The sequence below is a fragment of the Zea mays genome, chromosome 6 (genome assembly GCF_902167145.1).
Source record: "Zea mays cultivar B73 chromosome 6, Zm-B73-REFERENCE-NAM-5.0, whole genome shotgun sequence".
In the NCBI taxonomy this organism is placed as follows: Eukaryota; Viridiplantae; Streptophyta; class Magnoliopsida; order Poales; family Poaceae; genus Zea; species Zea mays.
In genome coordinates, this window is record NC_050101.1 from 4751583 (window position 1) to 4774533 (window position 22951).

At 43.3% G+C, this 22951-nt stretch overlaps 1 protein-coding gene across 1 annotated transcript in view; it reads right to left on the reverse strand.

Annotated features, from left to right (window-relative positions):
- Positions 1–22951, reverse strand: part of LOC109943334 (uncharacterized) — a 188594-nt gene that overhangs the window by 160858 nt on the left and 4785 nt on the right. The gene's annotated exons all lie outside the window — the stretch shown is intronic.

Below are 22951 nucleotides of genomic sequence, written 5' to 3' on the forward strand. Positions count from 1 at the left end.
ATCACATTCTTGGATTTATGGTGGAGACCATTTCTTGGTCAAAAATCCATAGGTGTTAGCCTTCGGTATTATTGAAAATGGTCGTTCATGGCTATTTTCGACAAAAAGGGGGGTTGTGTGGCCATTGATCATTGACTAGAGGCTCGTACACCTCACCCCACATATGTTTCTTGCCATAGATCACATTCTTGGATTTCTGGTGGAGACCATTTCTTGGTCAAAAATTCGTACGTGTTAGCCTTCGGTATTATTGAAAATGGTCGTTCATGGCTATTTTCGACAAAATGGGGGTTGTGTGGCCATTGATCATCGACCAGAGGCTCGTACACCTCACCCCACATATGTTTCCTTGCCATAGATCACATTCTTGGATTTCTGGTGGTGACCATTTCTTTGTCAAAAATCCGTAGGTGTTAGCCTCTGGTATTATTGAAAATGGTCGTTCATGGCTATTTTCATCAAAAAAAGGGGGTTGTGTGGCCATTTATCATTGACTAGAGGCTCGTACACATCACCCCATATATGTTTCTTGCCATAGATCACATTCTTGGATTTCTGGTGGAGACCATTTCTTGGTCAAAAATTCGTACGTGTTAGCCTTCGGTATTATTGAAAATGGTCGATAATGGCTATTTTCGACAAAATGGGGGTTGTGTGGCCATTGATCATCGACCAGAGGCTCGTACACCTCACCCCACATATGTTTCCTTGCCATAGATCACATTCTTGGATTTTTGGTGCAGACCATTTCTTGGGCAAAAATCTGAATGTGTTAGCCTTCGGTACTTTTGAAAATGGTCATTCATGGCTATTTTCGACAAAAATGGGGGTTGTGTGGCCATTGATCTTCGACCAGAGGCTCATACACCTCACTACACATATGTTTCTTTGCCATAGATCACATTCTTGGATTTATGGTGGAGACCATTTCTTGGTCAAAAATCCATAGGTGTTAGCCTTCAGTGTCATTGAAAATGGTCGTTTATGGCTATTTTCGACAAAAATGGGAGTTGTGTGGCCATTGATCATCGACCAGAGGCTCGTACACTTCACCCCACATATGTTTTCTTGCCATAGATCAGATTCTTGGATTTCTGGTGGAGACCATTTCTTGGTCAAAAATCTATTGGTGTTACCCTTCGATATTATTGAAAATGGTCGTTCACGGCTATTTTCGACTAAAATGGGGGTTGTGTGGCCATTTATCATCGACAAGAGGCTCGTACACCTCACCACACATATGCTTCATTGTCATAGATCACATTCTTGGATTTCTGGAGGAGACCATTTCTTGGTCAAAATTCTGTACGTGTTAGCCTTCTGTATTATTGAAAATGGTCATTCATGGCTATTTTCGACAAAAATGGGGGTTGTGTGGCATTGATCATCGACCAGAGGCTCGTACACCTCACCCCACATATGTTTCCTTGCCATAGATCACATTCTTGGATTTCTGGTGGAGACCATTTCTTGGTCAAAAATCCGTAGGTGTTAGCCTCTGGTATTATTGAAAATGGTCGTTCATGGCTATTTTCGACAAAAATGGGGGTTGTGTGGCCATTGATCATCAACCAAAGGCTCATAAACTTCACCCCACATATGTTTCCTTGCCATAGACCACATTCTTGGATTTCTGGTGGAGACCATTTTTTTGTCAAAAATCCATAGGTGTTAGCCTTTGGTATTATTGAAAATGGTCGTTCATGGCTATTTTCGACAAAAATGGGGGTTGTGTGGCCATTGATCATCGACCAGAGGCTCATACACCTCACCTCACATATGTTTCCTTGCCATAGATCACATTCTTGGATTTCTGGTGGAGACCATTTCTTTGTCAAAAATCCGTAGGTGTTAGCCTCTGGTATTATTGAAAATGGTCGTTCATGGCTATTTTCATCAAAAATGGGGGTTGTGTGGCCATTTATCATTGACTAGAGGCTCGTTCACCTCACCCCACATATGTTTCTTGCCATAGATCACATTCTTGGATTTCTGGTGGAGACCATTTCTTTGGTAAAAAATTCGACCATTTTCAAAAGTACCGAAGACTAAAAATTCGTACGTGTTAGCCTTCAGTATTATTGAAAATGGTCGTTCATGGCTATTTTCGACAAAAATGGGGGTTGTGTGGCCATTGATCATCGACCAAAGGCTCATACACCTCACCCCACATATGTTTCCTTGCCATAGACCACATTCTTGGATTTCTGGTGGAGACCATTTGTTTGTCAAAAATCCGTAGGTGTTAGCCTTCGATATTATTGAAAATGGTCGTTCATGGCTATTTTCAACAAAAATGGGGGTTGTGTGGCCATTTATCATAGACAAGAGGCTCGTACAGCTCACCACACATATGTTTCATTGCCATAGATGACATTATTGGATTTCTGGAGGAGACCATTTCTTGGTCAAAATTCGTACCGAAGACTAAAAATTCGTACGTGTTAGCCTTCGGTATTATTGAAAATGGTCGTTCATGGCTATTTTCGACAAAATGGGGGTTGTGTGGCCATTGATCATCGACCATTTTCAAAAGTACCGAAGACTATAAATCCGTACGTGTTAGCCTTCGGTATTATTGAAAATGGGCGTTCATGGCTATTTTCGACAAAATGGGGGTTGTGTGGCCATTGATCATCGACTAGAGGCTCATACACCTCACCCCACATATGTTTCCTTGCCATAGATCACATTCTTGGATTTTTGGTGCAGACCATTTCTTGGGCAAAAATCTGAATGTGTTATCCTTCGGTACTTTTGAAAATGGTCATTCATGGCTATTTTCGACAAAAATCGGGGTTGTGTGGCCATTGATCTTCGACCAGAGGCTCATACACCTCACTACACATATGTTTCCTTGCCATAGATCACATTCTTGGATTTATGGTGGAGACCATTTCTTGGTAAAAAATCCATAGGTGTTAGCGTTTAGTGTCATTGAAAATGGTCGTTCATGGCTATTTTCGACAAAAATGGGGGTTGTGTGGCCATTGATCATCGACCAGATGCTCGTACACTTCACCCCACATATGTTTTCTTGCCATAGATCACATTCTTGGATTTCTGGTGGAGACCATTTCTTGGTAAAAAATCTGTTGGTGTTACCCTTCGGAATTATTGAAAATGGTGGTTCACGGCTATTTTCGACTAAAATGGGGGTTGTGTGGCCATTTATCATCGACCAGAGGCTCGTACACCTCACCACACATATGTTTCATTGCCATAGATCACATTCTTTGATTTCTGGTGGAGACCATTTCTTGGTCAAAAATCCGTACGTGTTAGCCTTCTGTATTATTGAAAATGGTCATTCATGGCTATTTTCGACAAAAATGGGGGTTGTGTGGCCATTGATCATCGACCAGAGGCTCATACACCTCACCCCACACATGTTTCCTTGCCATAGATCACATTCTTGGATTTCTGGTGGAGACCATTTCTTGGTCAAAAATCCGTAGGTGTTAGCCTTCGGTATTATTGAAAATGGTCGTTCATGGCTATTTTCGACAAAAATGGGGGTTGTGTGGCCATTGATCATCGACCAGAGGCTCGTACACCTCACCCCACATATGTTTCCTTGCCATAGATCACATTCTTGGATTTTTGGTGCAGACCATTTCTTGGGCAAAAATCTGAATGTGTTAGCCTTCGGTACTTTTGAAAATGGTCATTCATGGCTATTTTCGACAAAAATGGGGGTTGTGTGGCCATTGATCTTCGACCAGAGGCTCATACACCTCACTACACATATGTTTCCTTGCCATAGATCACATTCTTGGATTTATGGTGGAGACCATTTCTTGGTCAAAAATCCATAGGTGTTAGCCTTCAGTGTCATTGAAAATGGTCGTTCATGGCTATTTTCGACAAAAATGGGGATTGTGTGGCCATTGATCATCGACCAGAGGCTAGTACACTTCACCCCACATATGTTTTCTTGCCATAGATCACATTCTTGGATTTCTGGTGGAGACCATTTCTTGGTCAAAAATCTGTTGGTGTTACCCTTCGATATTATTGAAAATGGTCGTTCACGGCTATTTTCGACTAAAATGGGGGTTGTGTGGCCATTTATCATCGACAAGAGGCTTGTACACCTCACCACACATATGTTTCATTGCCATAGATCACATTATTGGATTTCTGGGGGAGACCATTTCTTGGTCAAAATTCCGTAAGTGTTAGCCTTCTCTATTATTGAAAATGGTCATTCATGGCTACTTTCGACAAAATGAGGGTTGTGTGGCTATTGATCTTCGACCAGAGGCTCATACACCTCACTACACATATGTTTCCTTACCATAGATCACAATCTTGGATTTATGGTGGAGACCATTTCTTGGTCAAAAATCCATAGGTGTTAGCCTTTAGTGTCATTGAAAATGGTCGTTCATGGCTATTTTCGACAAAAATGGGGGTTGTGTGGCCATTGATCATCGACCAGATGCTCGTACACTTCACCCCACATATGTTTTCTTGCCATAGATCACATTCTTGGATTTCTGGTGGAGACCATTTCTTGGTCAAAAATCTGTTGGTGTTACCCTTCGGTATTATTGAAAATGGTCGTTCACGGCTATTTTCGAATAAAATGGGGGTTGTGTGGCCATTTATCATTGACCAGAGGCTCGTACACCTCACCACACATATGTTTCATTGCCATAGATCACATTCTTAGATTTCTGGTGGAGACCATTTCTTGGTCAAAAATCCGTACGTGTTAGCCTTCTGTATTATTGAAAATGGTCATTCATGGCTATTTTCGACAAAAATGGGGGTTGTGTGGCCATTGATCATCGACCAGAGGCTCGTACACCTCACCCCACACATGTTTCCTTGCCATAGATCACATTCTTGGATTTCTGGTGGAGACCATTTCTTGGTCAAAAATCCGTAGGTGTTAGCCTTCGGTATTATTGAAAATGGTCGTTCATGGCTATTTTCGACAACAATAGGGGGTTGTGTGGCCATTGATCATCGACCAGAGGCTCATACACCTCACCCCACATATGTTTCCTTGCCATAGATCACATTCTTGGATTTTTGGTGCAGACCATTTCTTGGGCAAAAATCTAAATGTGTTAGCCTTCGGTACTTTTGAAAATGGTCATTCATGGCTATTTTCGACAAAAATGGGGGTTGTGTGGCCATTGATCTTCGACCAGAGGCACATACACCTCACTACACATATGTTTCCTTGCCATATATCACATTCTTGGATTTATGGTGGAGACCATTTCTTGGTCAAAAATCCATAGGTGTTAGCCTTCAGTGTCATTGAAAATGGTCGTTCATGGCTATTTTCGACAAAAATGGGGGTTGTGTGGCCATTGATCATCGACCAGAGGCTCGTACACTTCACCCCACATATGTTTTCTTGCCATAGATCACATTCTTGGATTTCTGGTGGAGACCATTTCTTGGTCAAAAATCTGTTGGTGTTACCCTTCGATATTAATGAAAATGGTCGTTCACGGCTATTTTCGACTAAAATGGGGGTTGTGTGGCCATTTATCATCGACAAGAGGCTCGTACACCTCACCACACATATGTTTCATTGCCATAGATCACATTCTTGGATTTCTGGAGGAGACCATTTCTTGGTCAAAATTCCGTACGTGTTAGCCTTCTGTATTATTGAAAATGGTCATTCATGGCTATTTTCGACAAAAATGGGGGTTGTGTGGCATTGATCATCGACCAGAGGCTCGTACACCTCACCCCACATAAGTTTCCTTGCCATAGATCACATTCTTGGATTTCTGGTGGAGACCATTTCTTGGTCAAAAATCCATAGGTGTTAGCCTTTAGTGTCATTGAAAATGGTCGTTCATGGCTATTTTCGACAAAAATGGGGGTTGTGTGGCCATTGATCATCGACCAGATGCTCGTACACTTCACCCCACATATGTTTTCTTGCCATAGATCACATTCTTGGATTTCTGGTGGAGACCATTTCTTGGTCAAAAATCTGTTGGTGTTACCCTTCGGTATTATTGAAAATGGTCGTTCACGGCTATTTTCGAATAAAATGGGGGTTGTGTGGCCATTTATCATTGACCAGAGGCTCGTACACCTCACCACACATATGTTTCATTGCCATAGATCACATTCTTGGATTTCTGGTGGAGACCATTTCTTGGTCAAAAATCCGTACGTGTTAGCCTTCTGTATTATTGAAAATGGTCATTCATGGCTATTTTCGACAAAAATGGGGGTTGTGTGGCCATTGATCATCGACCAGAGGCTCGTACACCTCACCCCACACATGTTTCCTTGCCATAGATCACATTCTTGGATTTCTGGTGGAGACCATTTCTTGGTCAAAAATCCGTAGGTGTTAGCCTTCGGTATTATTGAAAATGGTCGTTCATGGCTATTTTCGACAACAATAGGGGGTTGTGTGGCCATTGATCATCGACCAGAGGCTCATACACCTCACCCCACATATGTTTCCTTGCCATAGATCACATTCTTGGATTTTTGGCGCAGACCATTTCTTGGGCAAAAATCTAAATGTGTTAGCCTTCGGTACTTTTGAAAATGGTCATTCATGGCTATTTTCGACAAAAATGGGGGTTGTGTGGCCATTGATCTTCGACCAGAGGCTCATACACCTCACTACACATATGTTTCCTTGCCATATATCACATTCTTGGATTTATGGTGGAGATCATTTCTTGGTCAAAAATCCATAGGTGTTAGCCTTCAGTGTCATTGAAAATGGTCGTTCATGGCTATTTTCGACAAAAATGGGGGTTGTGTGGCCATTGATCATCGACCAGAGGCTCGTACACTTCACCCCACATATGTTTTCTTGCCATAGATCACATTCTTGGATTTCTGGTGGAGACCATTTCTTGGTCAAAAATCTGTTGGTGTTACCCTTCGATATTAATGAAAATGGTCGTTCACGGCTATTTTCGACTAAAATGGGGGTTGTGTGGCCATTTATCATCGACAAGAGGCTCGTACACCTCACCACACATATGTTTCATTGCCATAGATCACATTCTTGGATTTCTGGAGGAGACCATTTCTTGGTCAAACATCCGTAGGTGTTAGCCTTCTGTATTATTGAAAATGGTCATTCATGGCTATTTTCGACAAAAATGGGGGTTGTGTGGCTGTTGGGGACTTGTTCTCAAATGCTTCGGTCCTGCGGAAGGCAAAAGTACAAGCGTGATGCGAAAGCAAATGACAGGTTCACGTGAACAGTACAGAGGTACTGTTCATCTATTTATAGGCACAGGTCGCAGCCTGTGACAAATTACAATTATGCCCCTTGCGAAAGTTTACAGCATTGACTCAGACCTATATGTATAAAAAGGTCATTCTATCTCTATGTCGGTTTAAAACGCCGAAGCTCCATGAAAAGGGACCTTCGGCCATCTCTTGGAGACGACTTCAGCCGAAGCTGCTTCTTCGTGTGAGACCTTCGGCGCACCGAAGCACGACCCCAACAGTAGCCCCTTTCGCGGTGCTAGATCGTTCTTCGTAACGAGCTTGACCCGTGAAAAAAGCCTCTTCAGCTTCGGGAAGCCGAAGGTCCAAAAAACACCTTCCCTGAGCTCGTTGCGGAGAAACGATCCGACTTCCGAGCGCGTGTCGGTCCCACCTTGCAGAGTTACTGTTTGATCCTTGCGGTCCACTGCGCAGCGGGTACAAGTTACTGCGCGCCTGGTGTAACAATTCCGCCGCTTCGCCTTCTTACCTGCAGCACTATATAAACTGACAAGTAGTTGTGAAGTTACTACAGCATTCATTGCTATTTGCACTGTTTTGCTGCCGAAATTTTCCATCATAGCCGAAGCTTAAGTCCCAAAATCGAACGAAGGTGCTTCTCAACGTCCGCTTCGTCAGAAAGAAGAGCTTCGGAGAAAAGAAAAAAGTAAAAAGTTTTTGACTTCCCAAACTTAGAATCAAATGGCGAGAATACGATCTACTGCCAAAGTTGTACGTGAGGGAGACGAAGCCGAAGGTTCAGACACTGTGCCCATCTCCGAAGCAATGCAGCGTTCCGGTCTACTGACTACAGAAGAAATGCCTGCTGCTGAAGCAGGCCCAACAACTGCCGAAGGAGAAGAAAACATTGAAGGGACTGACTCCGAAGATGACTATCACCTTGCTACGCCCAGCAAGCCCAGTCACCTGGATTTTGGGAAATCAACTGTTTCAAAAGCTGACCTTTCAAAGATGGTGAAAGCAGGTTATTTCAAAGAGGACCAGAAGAAGCTACTCCGCTTCGGGGAAGAAGAAACCACCCCGAAGCCAAGGAAGGATGAGATTGTTATTTTCAAGAGTTTTTTAAAAGCTGGGCTTAGATTCCCTCTCCACAATATTGTTGCGGAGATACTAAGGAGGTTTGGTATCTACTTTCATCAATTGACTCCTAACGCCATCGTTAGGCTCAATGTTTATATCTGGGCCCTCCGAAGCCAAGCTGTGGAACCATTTGCTGACAGCTTCTGCCGAGCTCACGAATTACATTACCAAACAAAGGCCAGAAAAGATGGGCTACATGATAATTTCGGTTGCTATAATTTTGCCTACCGGAAGACAACAAAGTGTCCTGTCATCAGCTACCGAAGCAAATGGCCAGCAGGTTGGAAATCTGAGTGGTTTTATGTAAAAGTCGATGAAGACAAAGAAAAATTGGTACAAAGCCCTCTGGAGTTAATCTTCGGAGAGACAAGGCCACAATGCCACATTGGCGACCTAAAAGGTCCCACCTGGGCTGCTCTGGGTGAATTTGAAATTATCTCAGAACATATTGGCACGAGGGATCTAGTTCAAGAGTTCTTGGCATTCAGAGTTTTCCCTACTCTAAAAGAGTGGGAAATGCCGAAGCTGGAGGGAGAGAAGAAGAAGGGGGAGCTTGTCCGGCTTCCCTATTACTTCAAGTTCAAGAAGTTCTTCAAAAAACCCTGCAAAGAATGGTTAGACACTGTTGAGGTGATGTGCAACGAAATCCTGGGGAATTACTCCAAAAAAGAGGATCAACTAATGACAGCAGCCTTCGGTGCCCGACCGAAACGAAGGTTGAACCGAGTGCTTGACGCCCTAGGCTTCGAATACCCAGACTATGAACAATTGAACAAGGGTGCCGAGGGCCTTAAAAGAAAAAGAATAGCCGAAACTCCGATCACGGATGAAGAAAGACCAGCAAAGGAGAAGAAAATTCTCAAAAAAGGAAAAATATCTGCTCCGAAGCGCAAATCACCCGAAGAAGAGGGGACCCCCACACCGCCTTCTACCAGCGACGTGGAGGAAATTTTAAAGGTAATGACTGAACCCATGCCTACGAAGCTAAGTCCATTAGGGCTCCAACTGACGAAGCTTTTTGAAAAGGTGGACGAGCCGGATCAATCGAAGATAAACAAACCCAAACGGCAAAGAATCATTGCGGTAACTGAGGTTATCGACAAGACGCCGCCAAGGGCATCAATCCAAAAAACGGCAGCTGCCGAAGGTACAGCAATCGTCGAAGGCGTAGCTTCGGAGGTCGCGGCTACCGAAGCCGCTACAGCCGAAGATACAAACTTAGAAACCACGATTAAGAATATCAACAAGATTTTGGAAGACATGGCTGCGGAAGAAGCTGGTGCTACTACTGAAAAAACCATGGCCACAGTGCCTGAGAAAGGAAAAGAAATAGCCGAAGACCCTTCGGACGACGAAGCCTACTCTTTCCAGAACTTAGTTGGGCAAAAACTGACGAAGGACGAAATAGAAGAACTTAAAGACTACGCCAAGTCTTGCGGCTACAAGTCAGGTGCCCTCCTATTTGGGGGTGTAGATGATGAAAAACTAGGCTGTATTCGAGACCAAACTGGAGCTAAGGTAATCGGTACTCTATCGAAGAGTATCGGTTTTCCGAAGCTAGAGACAGACATCAGCCGCTACCGACGACAACATATCGTCGGCAGCTTGTTTTATTCTAACTTCAAGGTAAACAACCTTTTTCTCTGGTTTTTATTGCCGTTAACAATGAAAATATTACTTAACATAAGTTGTTTCTGTTCAGAGCATGCTACTGAGCAAAGCTCTGAAGATGCAACAAGACTTGGAGGTCAAAAAGCACGAAGCTATAATTGAAAACTTGGAAAGCAAAATAAAAGAGCAATCTGCCATCATTGAAAAGAAAGACTTCGAGCTCCAATCGACCGAAGGCTTGCTGGCTGAAACTGAGGCTAAAATATTAGAGTTAAATTCGAAGCTTATCAATCAATCAAAACAATTTGATCAGGAGAAGCTAGAACTGAATTCGAAGCTTAAAGCCGAAGTCCAGACCAGCTCAGAATTGAAGAAAGCATTAACAAGCCTTCAAGACAAATGCTTGAACTTTGGCAATAATTGTATTGGACGATTAAAGAAGATATTTTACTCTGTTGGAGCCAGCAGTGGGAAATTTAACCCTTCGGCGGAAAATTTACCCCAGGCCTTCGATCATATTGAAGCTGAAATCGAAGAGCTTGACAAAGTTATAGCCGGGCACGGCGACTTCTGTGCCTGGGTAGCTTCTCGGGGAACCGCTGCTGCATTTCTGAAGGCCGGCTGCGAACATGGAAAGGTTGTCAACAGGCCCAACTTCACCTTATCTTCATCAATCCTGGATGATATGCCCGACCTCGCCCGAAGTATCTCCAATAGATTTATAAAAATGGTATGGACAAAGGGCGGGCGAGAGAAAGCTGGAGACGAAGCCCGAAGTCATCTTGAACCAGTAAGAAATGACATTTCGTGCTTACCTTTTCCTTTGGGCTTGATTCTTATAATTCCTTGACTCATGTAGGATGACGAAGGTGAAGATGATGCCTAGGATATGTCGCCGAAGTTGTCGTCGAAGCTGAAGCTTAATGAAGACTAGCAGAAGTGTGCTTTAGAAAAACTCAGGATAATTTTGTAACAACTCTTGTAAATAGAATTAAACTGTTCTTCAAGGAACTTTGTACATACCTTGTAATATATTCTTACCCTTCGATTGAGGTGCTTTGATGTGGACGAAATCAGTTTTTTGAGCCGAAGGCGAAAAAACACCTTCCCTTCTTTTTGTACACAACGAAGCATAAAAGGCCGCTTCCTCTTTTTGCCGAAGCCTTTCCTTACATAACAAAACATAAAAGACTGCTACTCTTATCTGCCGAAGCTTTTATTTACATAACAAAACATAAAAGACTGCTACTCTTATCTGCCAAAGCTTTTATTTACATAACAAAACATAAAAGACTGCTACTCTTATCTGCCGAAGCTTTTATTTACATAACAAAACATAAAAGACTGTTACTCTTATACACAACGATTCATAAAAAACCACTTCTTCGAAACCTTTCTTTTACATATCGAATCATAACAAACCATCTATCCGAATTTTTCTCTGTGCCGAAGCAACCATTTAGGAACACAAATGCTATGAATGAATGCTTATGCATGCAAATGCCATGATGTAATGTGCAAATGATTGTCCGAAGCGTATGTCCGAAGCCACAGTTATCCATCATTTTCTTAGGAGCAAACACACGTCAGCTCTGCATTCCCTTAGGAACGACTTTGGAGCATCTTTGCCTTTTACTTAGGCAGTATCAGCGTTGACTTTTCGCTGTAAGCTCTGCATCCCCTTAGGGACGTCTTTGGAGCTTCTTCGTCTTTTACTTAGACGGTATAAGCTCTGCATTCCCTTAGGAACGACTTTGGAGCTTCTTCGCCTTTTACTTTCGGCGGAATCAGCGTTGACTTTTCGCTGTGAGCTCTGCATCCCCTTAGGGACGTCTTTGGAGCTTCTTCGTCTTTTACTTAGACGGTATAAGCTCTGCATTCCCTTAGGAACGACTTTGGAGCTTCTTCGCCTTTTACTTTCGGCGGAATCAGCGTTGACTTTTCGCTGTGAGCTCTGCATCCCCTTAGGGACGTCTTTGGAGCTTCTTCTCTTTTTTAGTTTCGGCACTCGATGGTGCGCTCTCAGCTTTTACATTTACATTCTTTGGGGGATTTTGCTCTTATAAAACTAAAAAGGAAATTACATAAGATGGCCCCATTAAAAACCTTTCTCCCCCTTTAGAAAGGAAAAGGGTGCCATGAAAAAGAAAAGAAAAGTCAAAATTACATCGAGTTATACATAAAACCGCCGAAGCTCATCCGCATTCCAAGATCTTGGAATTTCATTGCCATCCATGTCCTTCAGTCTGTACGAACCAGGCCTTGACGAAGATGCTACTAAGAAAGGCCCTTCCCATTTCAGTTGCAATTTGCCCACTGTATCCGGATTGGCCACTCTCCGAAGCACCAAGTGTCCTGGCTCAATATTTTTTAGCCGGACCTTTCTATCTCGCCATTTAACTGTTTCAGCCTGGTACTTATTGATATTCTCCACGGCCTGAAGCCTGATCCCTTCTAAGGCATCTTTTTCCACGAGACAAGTATCTTCGGGACCTGATTCTGCCGAAGCTACCACTCTTATTGATCCAGCTTTGGCTTCTTCCGGGGTTATTGCTTCGTCACCAAATAACAACTTAAATGGGGTAAAGCCTGTAGATCTTGATGTTGTTGTGTTATGGCTCCATACCACTTTGGTAAGCTGATCTGGCCACTTTCCCCTTGGTTGATTAAAGATTAGCTTCATTATTCCTGTCATTATGATGCCGTTGGCCCTTTCAACAAGCCCATTCGACTCCGGGTGCCTGACTGACGCAAAATGGATCTTCGTGCCAATTTGATCACAAAAATTTCTGAATTCTTCGGAGTCAAATTGTGTTCCATTATCTACAGTTATAGCCTTCGGCACTCCGAAGCGACAGACAATATTCTGCCAGAAAAATTTTTGGACAGTGGCCGAAGTTATTGTAGCTAATGGCTTTGCCTCAATCCACTTGGAAAAATATTCCACAGCAACTACAACATATTTCAGATTGCCTTGAGCCGGTGGTAATGGGCCCAGCAAATCGAGGCCCCACCTTTGCAATGGCCAGATGGGTTGTATTAGCTGTGTCAAAGACGAAGGTTGTTTTTGATCTCTTGCACATTTCTGACAACCTTCGCACTTTTGAACTAACTCAGCTGCATCCGAAGCTGCCTTCGGCCAATAAAATCCTTGACGGAACACTTTTCCAAGTAACGGCCTGGATCCGATGTGGGATCCACAAAGGCCTGCATGTATCTCCTTCATCAACTCTATACCTTCGGCTCTAGACAAGCACTTGAGCAGCGGGGCACAAACTCCATGCTTTTATAACTCCCCTTCTATAATGATATACGGACGAGCTCTTGCCTCTATTCTTTTATTGTAAGCTTCGTCATCTGATAGGAATTTGCCCTGAAGGTAAGAAATTATTTCAGTTCTCCAATCTTCACTGTACACAGGAGAAATAGTAAGAACTGCTCTTTCAAGTAACTCCACTGAAGGTGCCTTTATTGTTTCGAAGAATACATCCGAAGGTAGCGGCAGCCCCTGTGCTGCAGACCTGGCTAACAAATCAGCATGTTCATTTTGCCCTCGAGGGATATTCTTAACAGAGAATCCTTCGAAGGAAGCTTCGATCCTTCGGACTGTGTCTAGGTATTTTTCAAGCTTCGGGTCTTTAGCCTTGCAACTTTTGTCAATATGACCCGAAACAATCTGAGAATCAGTTTTAAGGATCGCCCTCCTGATCCCCATCGCCTTTAGTTTCCGAAGACCCAGGAGCAAGGCTTCGTACTCAGCAATATTATTTGTGCAGCTGAAGTCCAGTCTTGCTGCATAGCAAGTTTTAACCTTGGACGGTGAAACCAAAACAGCAGCTGCTCCTGCTCCGAAGGTTCCCCAGGAGCCATCACAAAACACTGTCCATGCTTCGGCATCTTTATTCGCTTCTTCGCCCTGAGCCCCTGGCGTCCAGTCGGCAATAAAATCTGCCAATGCTTGAGACTGGATCGAGGATCTGTGCACATAATCAATGTAAAATTCATTAAGCTCCGCAGCCCATTTTCCAATTCGGCCAGTAGCTTCTTTATTTCTCATGATATCTTTCAACGGCTGCGAAGAAGGAACAATAATATTATATGCCTGAAAATAATGCCGAAGCTTCCTGGATGCCATTAGAACGGCATACAACACCTTCTCCAGTTCTGTATAATTTTTCTTTGAGACACTAAGGACCTCAGATACAAAATATACTGGGACCTGCTTCTTGATTTGTCCATCAAACTTCTCCTGCACAAGTGCCGCACTTACTGCTGAGTGCGAAGCTGCCACATACAACAACAGAGGAGCCCCTGGCATTGGTGGAGTTAGTGTTGTTAGATCTATCAGGTATTGCTTGAGTTCTTCGAAAGCTTTTTGTTGAGCTGGGCCCCATTGAAAGACTTCAGCTGATTTTAGCACCTCGAAGAAGGGTAGATTTCTTTCCGCTGATCTGGATATAAATCTGTTAAGAGATGCCAGTCTTCCTGTCAATCTTTGGGCCCCCTTTCTTGTGGTTGGTGGCTCCATTCGAAGTATAGCTTCGATTTTATTTGGGTTAGCTTCAATTCCCTTTGTTGAAACCAAGCATCCAAGGAACTTACCCTTCTTTACTCCGAAGACACATTTTTCTGGATTCAGCTTCAGACCAGCTTGTCTGAAGCTGGCGAAGGTCTCCTGCAGATCAGCAATATGGTCTTTTTGCTTCGTGCTTTTTACAATAATGTCATCAACATAGGTCAACACATTTCTGCCTATCTGAGATTGGAGAACCTTCGCAGTCATCCTGCTGAAACTCCCTCCAGCATTCTTAAGCCCCTCAGGCATCCGAAGATAGCAATATGTACCACTTGGGGTTATGAAACTAGTCTTCGGCTCATCCTCCTTTTTCATCCAGATTTGATGATAGCCTGAGTAACAATCCAGGAGACTCATGAGTTCCGAAGAAGCTGCTGCATCAACTAAAGAGTCTATCCTTGGCAGCGGGAACTCATCCTTCGGACAAGCCTTGTTGAGATCTGTGAAATCAATACACATTCTCCACTTTCCATTGGCCTTCTTCACCATAACAGTGTTAGCTAGCCATTCTGGATACTTCACTTCTCTGATAACTCCTGCACTTAGGAGTCTTTTTACTTCGTTGCGAGCCCCTTCGGCCTTGTCATCAGACATTTTCCGAAGCCTCTGCTTGCGGGGTCTGAAGGATGGGTCAACATTGAGCGAATGTTCAATAACATCCCGATTCACTCCACAAAGATCATTGGCTGACCATGCAAAAACATCTTTATTGTTGAATAAAAACCTTATCAAGGTTTTCTCTTGATCTTCAGATAATTGCGAGCCCAATAGCACCTTCTGCTCTGCTATATCCTCACACAGCAGCATGGGCTTCGGCTGATCAGCCGAAGCTGCTTTTTCCCTCCTAAACTTGTACTGTTCACAAGCTTCAACTCCATCTATATTATGGATTGCCTTGGAATCAGTCCAGCTTCCTTCGGCCCTTCTGGCAGCTTCCTGACTCCCATGAATAGCAATAGGCCCTTGGTCCGAAGGTATCTTCATGCAGAGATAAGCTGGGTGAAGAATTGCTTCAAAAGCATTTAGGGTACCACGACCAATGATGGCGTTGTAGGGGTATTCCATGTCAACAATATCAAACACAATTTGCTCAGTCCTTGTGTTATTAACAAATCCGAAGGTTACCGGCATGGTAATCTTCCCGAGTGCCACAATCTGCCGCCCTCCGAAGCCACAAAGAGGGTGCGTAGCATCATGAATCTTGTCTTCAGGCTCTTGCATCTGTCTGAAGGCTTTGGCAAATATAATGTCAGCTGCACTGCCTGTGTCAACTAGAACGTTGTGAACCAGAAACCCTTTGATCACACAAGAAATGACCATAGCATCATTGTGAGGATAGTCCTTGAGCTGAAGATCTTCCTGAGAGAAGGTAATTGGAATGTGAGACCATTTTGACTTAATGAAGGGTCCCTGCACTCCAACATGCTGCACCCTTCTCTGAGCCTCCTTCTTCTGCTTTTTGTTAGCTGGCTCTGAGCAAGAACCGCCTGTTATCAGGAGCACCAGCTTCGAAGCCGAAGCAGCTCCAGCTTGAGTGTTGAACGAAGCCATCAGCTCAGAAAGGTGGAAGTGAGTTGACCGGAGGTGGGCGCCAATGTTGGGGACTTGTTCTCAAATGCTTCGGTCCTGCGGAAGGCAAAAGTACAAGCGTGATGCGAAAGCAAATGACAGGTTCACGTGAACAGTACAGAGGTACTGTTCATCTATTTATAGGCACAGGTCGCAGCCTGTGACAAATTACAATTATGCCCCTTGCGAAAGTTTACAGCATTGACTCAGACCTATATGTATAAAAAGGTCATTCTATCTCTATGTCGGTTTAAAACGCCGAAGCTCCATGAAAAGGGACCTTCGGCCATCTCTTGGAGACGACTTCAGCCGAAGCTGCTTCTTCGTGTGAGACCTTCGGCGCACCGAAGCACGACCCCAACAGTGGCATTGATCATCGACCAGAGGCTCGTACACCTCACCCCACATAAGTTTCCTTGCCATAGATCACATTCTTGGATTTCTGGTGGAGACCATTTCTTGGTCAAAAATCCATAGGTGTTAGCCTTTAGTGTCATTGAAAATGGTCGTTCATGGCTATTTTCGACAAAAATGGGGGTTGTGTGGCCATTGATCATCGACCAGATGCTCGTACACTTCACCCCACATATGGTTTCTTGCCATAGATCACATTCTTGGATTTCTGGTGGAGACCATTTCTTGGTCAAAAATCTGTTGGTGTTACCCTTCGGTATTATTGAAAATGCTCGTTCACGGCTATTTTCGACTAAAATGGGGGTTGTGTGGCCATTTATCATTGACCAGAGGCTCGTACACCTCACCACACATATGTTTCATTGCCATAGATCACATTCTTGGATTTCTGGTGGAGACCATTTCTTGGTGAAAAATCCGTACGTGTTAGCCTTCTATATTATTGAAAATGGTCATTTCATGGCTATTTTCGACAAAAATGGGGGTTGTGTGGCCATTGATCATCGACCAGAGGCTCGTACACCTCACCCCACACATGTTTCCTTGCCATAGATCACATTCTTGGATTTCTGGTGGAGACCATTTCTTGGTCAAAAATCCGTAGGTGTTAGCCTTCGGTATTATTGAAAATGGTCGTTCATGGCTATTTTCGACAAAAATAGGGGGTTGTGTGGCCATTGATCATCGACCAGAGGCTCATACACCTCACCCCACATATGTTTCCTTGCCATAGATCACATTCTTGGATTTTTGGTGCATACCATTTCTTGGGCAAAAATCTGAATGTGTTAGCCTTCGGTACTTTTGAAAATGGTCATTCATGGCTATTTTCGACAAAAATGGGGGTTGTGTGGCCATTGATCTTCGACCAGAGGCTCATACACCTCACTACACATATGTTTCCTTGCCATATATCACATTCTTGGATTTATGGTGGAGACCATTTCTTGGTCAAAAATCCATAGGTGTTAGCCTTCAGTGTCATTGAAAATGGTCGTTAATGGCTATTTTCGACAAAAATGGGGGTTGTGTGGCCATTGATCATCGACCAGAGGCTCGTACACTTCACCCCACATATTTTTTCTTGCCATAGATCACATTCTTGGATTTCTGGTGGAGGCCATTTCTTGGTCAAAAATCTGTTGGTGTTACCCTTCGATATTATTGAAAATGGTCGTTCACGGCTATTTTCGACTAAAATGGGGGTTGTGTGGCCATTTATCATCGACAAGAGGATCGTACACCTCACCACACATATGTTTCATTGCCATAGATCACATTCTTGGATTTCTGGAGGAGAGCATTTCTTGGTCAAAATTCCGTATGTGTTAGCCTTCTGTATTATTGAAAATGGTCATTCATGGCTATTTTCGACAAAAATGGGGGTTGTGTGGCATTGATCATCGACTAGAGGCTCGTACACCTCACCCCACATATGTTTCCTTGCCATAGATCACATTCTTGGATTTCTGGTGGAGACCATTTCTTGGTCAAAAATCCGTAGGTGTTAGCCTTCTTTATTATTGAAAATGGTCGTTCATGGCTATTTTCCACAAAAATGGGGGTTGTGTGTCCATTGATCATCGACCAAAGGCTCATAAACTTCACCCCACATATGTTTCCTTGCCATAGACCACATTCTTGGATTTCTGGTGGAGACCATTTGTTGGTCAAAAATCCGTAGGTGTTAGCCTTCGATATTATTGAAAAAGGTCGTTCATTGCTATTTTCGACAAAAATGGGGGTTGTGTGGCCATTGATCATCGACCAGAGGCTCATACACCTCACCTCACATATGTTTCCTTGCCATAGATCACATTCTTGGATTTTTGGTGGAGACCATTTCTTGGTCAAAAATTCGTACGTGTTAGCCTTCGGTATTATAGAAAATGGTCGTTCATGGCTATTTTCGACAAAATGGGGGTTGTGTGGCCATTTATCATTGACTAGAGGCTCGTTCACCTCACCCCACATATGTTTCTTGCCATAGATCACATTCTTCGATTTCTGGTGGAGACCATTTCTTGGTCAAAAATTCGTACGTGTTAGCCTTCGGTATTATTGAAAATGGTCGTTCATGGCTATTTTCGACAAAATGGGGGTTGTGTGGCCATTGATAGTTGACCAGAGGCTCGTACACCTCACCCCACATATGTTTCCTTGCCATAGATCACATTCTTGGATTTTTGGTGCAGACCATTTCTTGGGCAAAAATCTGAATGTGTTAGCTTTCGGTACTTTTGAAAATGGTCAATCATGGCTATTTTCGACAAAAATGGGGGTTGTGTGGCCATTGATCTTCGACCAGAGGCTCATACACCTCACTACACATATGTTTCCTTGCCATAGATCACATTCTTGGATTTATGGTGGAGACCATTTCTTGGTCAAAAATCCATAGGTGTTAGCCTTTAGTGTCATTGAAAATGGTCGTTCATGGCTATTTTTGACAAAAATGGGGGTTGTGTGGCCATTGATCATCGACCAGATGCTCGTACACTTCACCCCACATATGTTTTCTTGCCATAGATCACATTCTTGGATTTCTGGTGGAGACCATTTCTTGGTCAAAAATCTGTTGGTGTTACCCTTCAGTATTATTGAAAATGGTCGTTCACGGCTATTTTCGACTAAAATGGGGGTTGTGTGGCCATTTATCATCGACCAGAGGCTCATACACCTCACCACACATATGTTTCATTGCCATAGATCACATTCTTGGATTTCTGGTGGAGACCATTTCTTGGTCAAAAATCCTTACGTGTTAGCCTTCTGTATTATTGAAAATGGTCGTTCATGGCTATTTTCGACAAAAATGGGGGTTGTGTGGCCATTGATCATCGACCAGAGGCTCATACACCTCACCCCACATATTATCCTTGCCATATATCACATTCTTGGATTTCTGGTGGAGATGATTTCTTGGTCAAAATCCGTAGGTGTTAGCCTTCGGTATTATTGAAAATGGTCGTTCATGGCTATTTCCGACATAACTGGGGGTTGTGTGGCCATTGATCATCGACCAGAGGCTCATACACCTCACCCCACATATGTTTCCTTGCCATAGATCACATTCTTGGATTTCTGGTGGAGACCATTTCTTGGTCAAAAATCAATAGGTGTTAGCCTTCTGTATTATTGAAAATGTCGTTCATGGCTATTTTCGACAAAAATGGGGGTTGTTTAGCGATTTATCATCGACCAAAGGCTCGTACACCTCACCCCACATATGTTTCCTTTCCATAGATCACATTCTTGAATTTCTGGTGGAGACCATTTCTTGGAAAAAAATCCGTCCGTGTTAACCTTCGGTATTATTGAAAATGGTCGTTCATGGATATTTTCAACAAAATGGGGGTTGTGTGGCCCTTGATCATCAACCACAGGCTTGTACACCTCACCCCACATATGTTTCCTAGCCATAGATCACATTCTTGGATTCCTGGTGGAGACCATTTCTTGGTCAAAAATTCGTAGGTGTTAGCCTTCGGTATTATTGAAAATGGTCGTTCATGGCTATTTTCGACAAAAATGGGGGTTGTGTGGCCATTGATCATCGACCAGAGGCTCGTACACCTCAACCCACATAAGTTTACTTGCCATAGATCACATTCTTGGATTTCTAGTGGAGACCATTTCTTGGTCAAAAATTCGTAGGTGTTAGCCTTCGGTATTATTGAAAATGGTCGTTCATGGCTATTTTCGACAAAAATGGGGGTTGTGTGGCCATTGATCATCGACCAGAGGCTCATACACCTCACCCCACATATGTTTCCTTGCCATAGATAACATTCTTGGATTTCTGGTGGGGACCATTTCTTGGTCAAAAATCCGTAGGTGTTAGCCTTCAGTATTATTGAAAATGGTCGTTCATGGCTATTTTCGATAAAAATGGGGGTTGTGTGGCCATTGATCATCGACCAGAGGCTCGTACACCTCACCCCACATATGTTTCCTTGCCATAGATCACATTCTTGGATTTCTGGTGGAGACCATTTCTTGGTCAAAAATCCGTAGGTGTTAGCCTTCGGTATTATTGAAAATGGTCGTTCATGGCTATTTTTGACAAAAATGGGGGTTGTGTTGCCATTGATCATCGACCAGAGGCTCGTACACCTCACCCCACATATGTTTCCTTGCCATAGATCGCATTCTTGGATTTCTGGTGGAGACCATTTCTTAGTCAAAAATCCGTAGGTGTTAGACTTCGGTATTACTGAAAATGGTCGTTCATGGCTATTTTTGACAAAAATGGGGGTTGTGTGGCCATTGATAATCGACCAGAGGCTCATACACCTCACCCCACATATGTTTCCTTGCCATAGATGACATTCTTGGATTTATGGTGGGGACCATTTCTTGGTCAAAAATCCGTAGGTGTTAGCCTTCGGTATTATTGAAAATGGTCGTTCATGGCTATTTTCGATAAAAATGGGGGTTGTGTGGCCATTGATCATCGACCAGAGACTCGTACACCTCACCCCACATATGTTTCCTTGCCATAGATCACATTCTTGGATTTCTCGTGGAGACCATTTCTTGGTCAAAAATTCGTACGTGTTATGCTTCGGTATTATTGAAAATGGTCGTTCATGGCTATTTTCGACAAAAATGGGGGTTGTGTGGCCATTGATCATCGACCAGAGGCTCATACACCTCACCCCACATATTATCCTTGCCATATAACACATTCTTGGATTTTTGGTGGAGATGATTTCTTGGTCAAAATCCGTAGGTGTTAGCCTTCAGTATTATTGAAAATGGTCGTTCATGGCTATTTCCGACATAAATGGGGGTTGTGTGGCCATTGATCATCGACCATAGGCTCATACACCTCACCCCACATATGTTTCCTTGCCATAGATCACATTCTTGGATTTCTGGTGGAGACCATTTCTTGGTCAAAAATCAATAGGTGTTAGCCTTCTGTATTATTGAAAATGTCGTTCATGGCTATTTTCGACAAAAATGGGGGTTGTGTAGCGATTTATAATCGACCAAAGGCTCGTACACCTCACCCCACATATGTTTCCTTTCCATAGATCACATTCTTGAATTTCTGGTGGAGACCATTTCTTGGACAAAAATCCGTCCGTGTTAACCATCGGTATTATTGAAAATGGTCGTTCATGGATATTTTCAACAAAATGGGGGTTGTGTGGCCATTGATCATCAACCACAGGCTTGTACACCTCACCCCACATATGTTTCCTAGCCATAGATCACATTCTTGGATTCCTGGTGGAGACCATTTCTTGGTCAAAAATTCGTAGGTGTTAGCCTGCGGCATTATTGAAAATGGTCGTTCATGGCTATTTTCGACAAAAAGGGGGTTGTGTGGCCATTGATCATCGACCAGAGGCTCGTACACCTCACCCCACATATGTTTACTTGCCATAGATCACATTCTTGGATTTCTAGTGGAGACCATTTCTTGGTCAAAAATTCGTAGGTGTTAGCCTTCGGTATTATTGAAAATGGTCGTTCATGGCTATTTTCGACAAAAATGGGGGTTGTGTGGCCATTGATCATCGACCAGAGGCTCATACACCTCACCCCACATATGTTTCCTTGCCATAGATCACATTCTTGATTTATGGTGGAGACCATTTCTTGGTCAAAAATTCGTAGGTGTTAGCCTTCGGTATTATTGAAAATGGTCGTTCATGGCTATTTTCGACAAAAATGGGGGTTGTGTGGCCATTGATCATCGACCAGAGGCTCATACACCTCACCCCACATATGTTTCCTTGCCATAGATCACATTCTTGATTTATGGTGGAGACCATTTCTTGGTCAAAAATACGCAGTTGTTAGCCTTCAGTGTCCTTGAAAATGGTTGTTCATGGCTATTTTCGACAAAAATGGGGGTTGTGTGGCCATTGATCATCGACGAGAGGCTTGAACAATTCACCCCACATATGTTTTCTTGCCATAGATCACATTCTTGGATTTCTGGAGGAGACCATTTCTTGGTCAAAAATCCGTAGGTGTTAGCCTTCGGTATTATTGAAAATGGTCGTTCATGGCTATTTTCGACAAAAATGGGGGTTGTGTGGCCACTGATCATCGACCAAAGGCTCATACACCTCACCCCACATATGTTTCCTTGCCATAGACCACATTCTTGGATTTCTGGTGGAGACCATTTGTTTGTCAAAAATCCGTAGGTGTTAGCCTTCGGTATTATTGAAAATGGTCGTTCATGGCTATTTTCAACAAAAATGGGGGTTGTGTGGCCATTTATCATTGACCAGAGGTTCATACACCCCACCCCACATATGTTTCATTGCCATAGATCATATTCTTGGATTTCTGCTGCAGACCATTTCTTGGTCAAACATCCGTAGGTGTTAGCCTTCGGTATTATTGAAAATGGCCGTTCATGGCTATTTTCGACAAAAATGGGGGTTGTGTTGCCATTTATCATCGACCATAGGCTCGTACACCTCACCC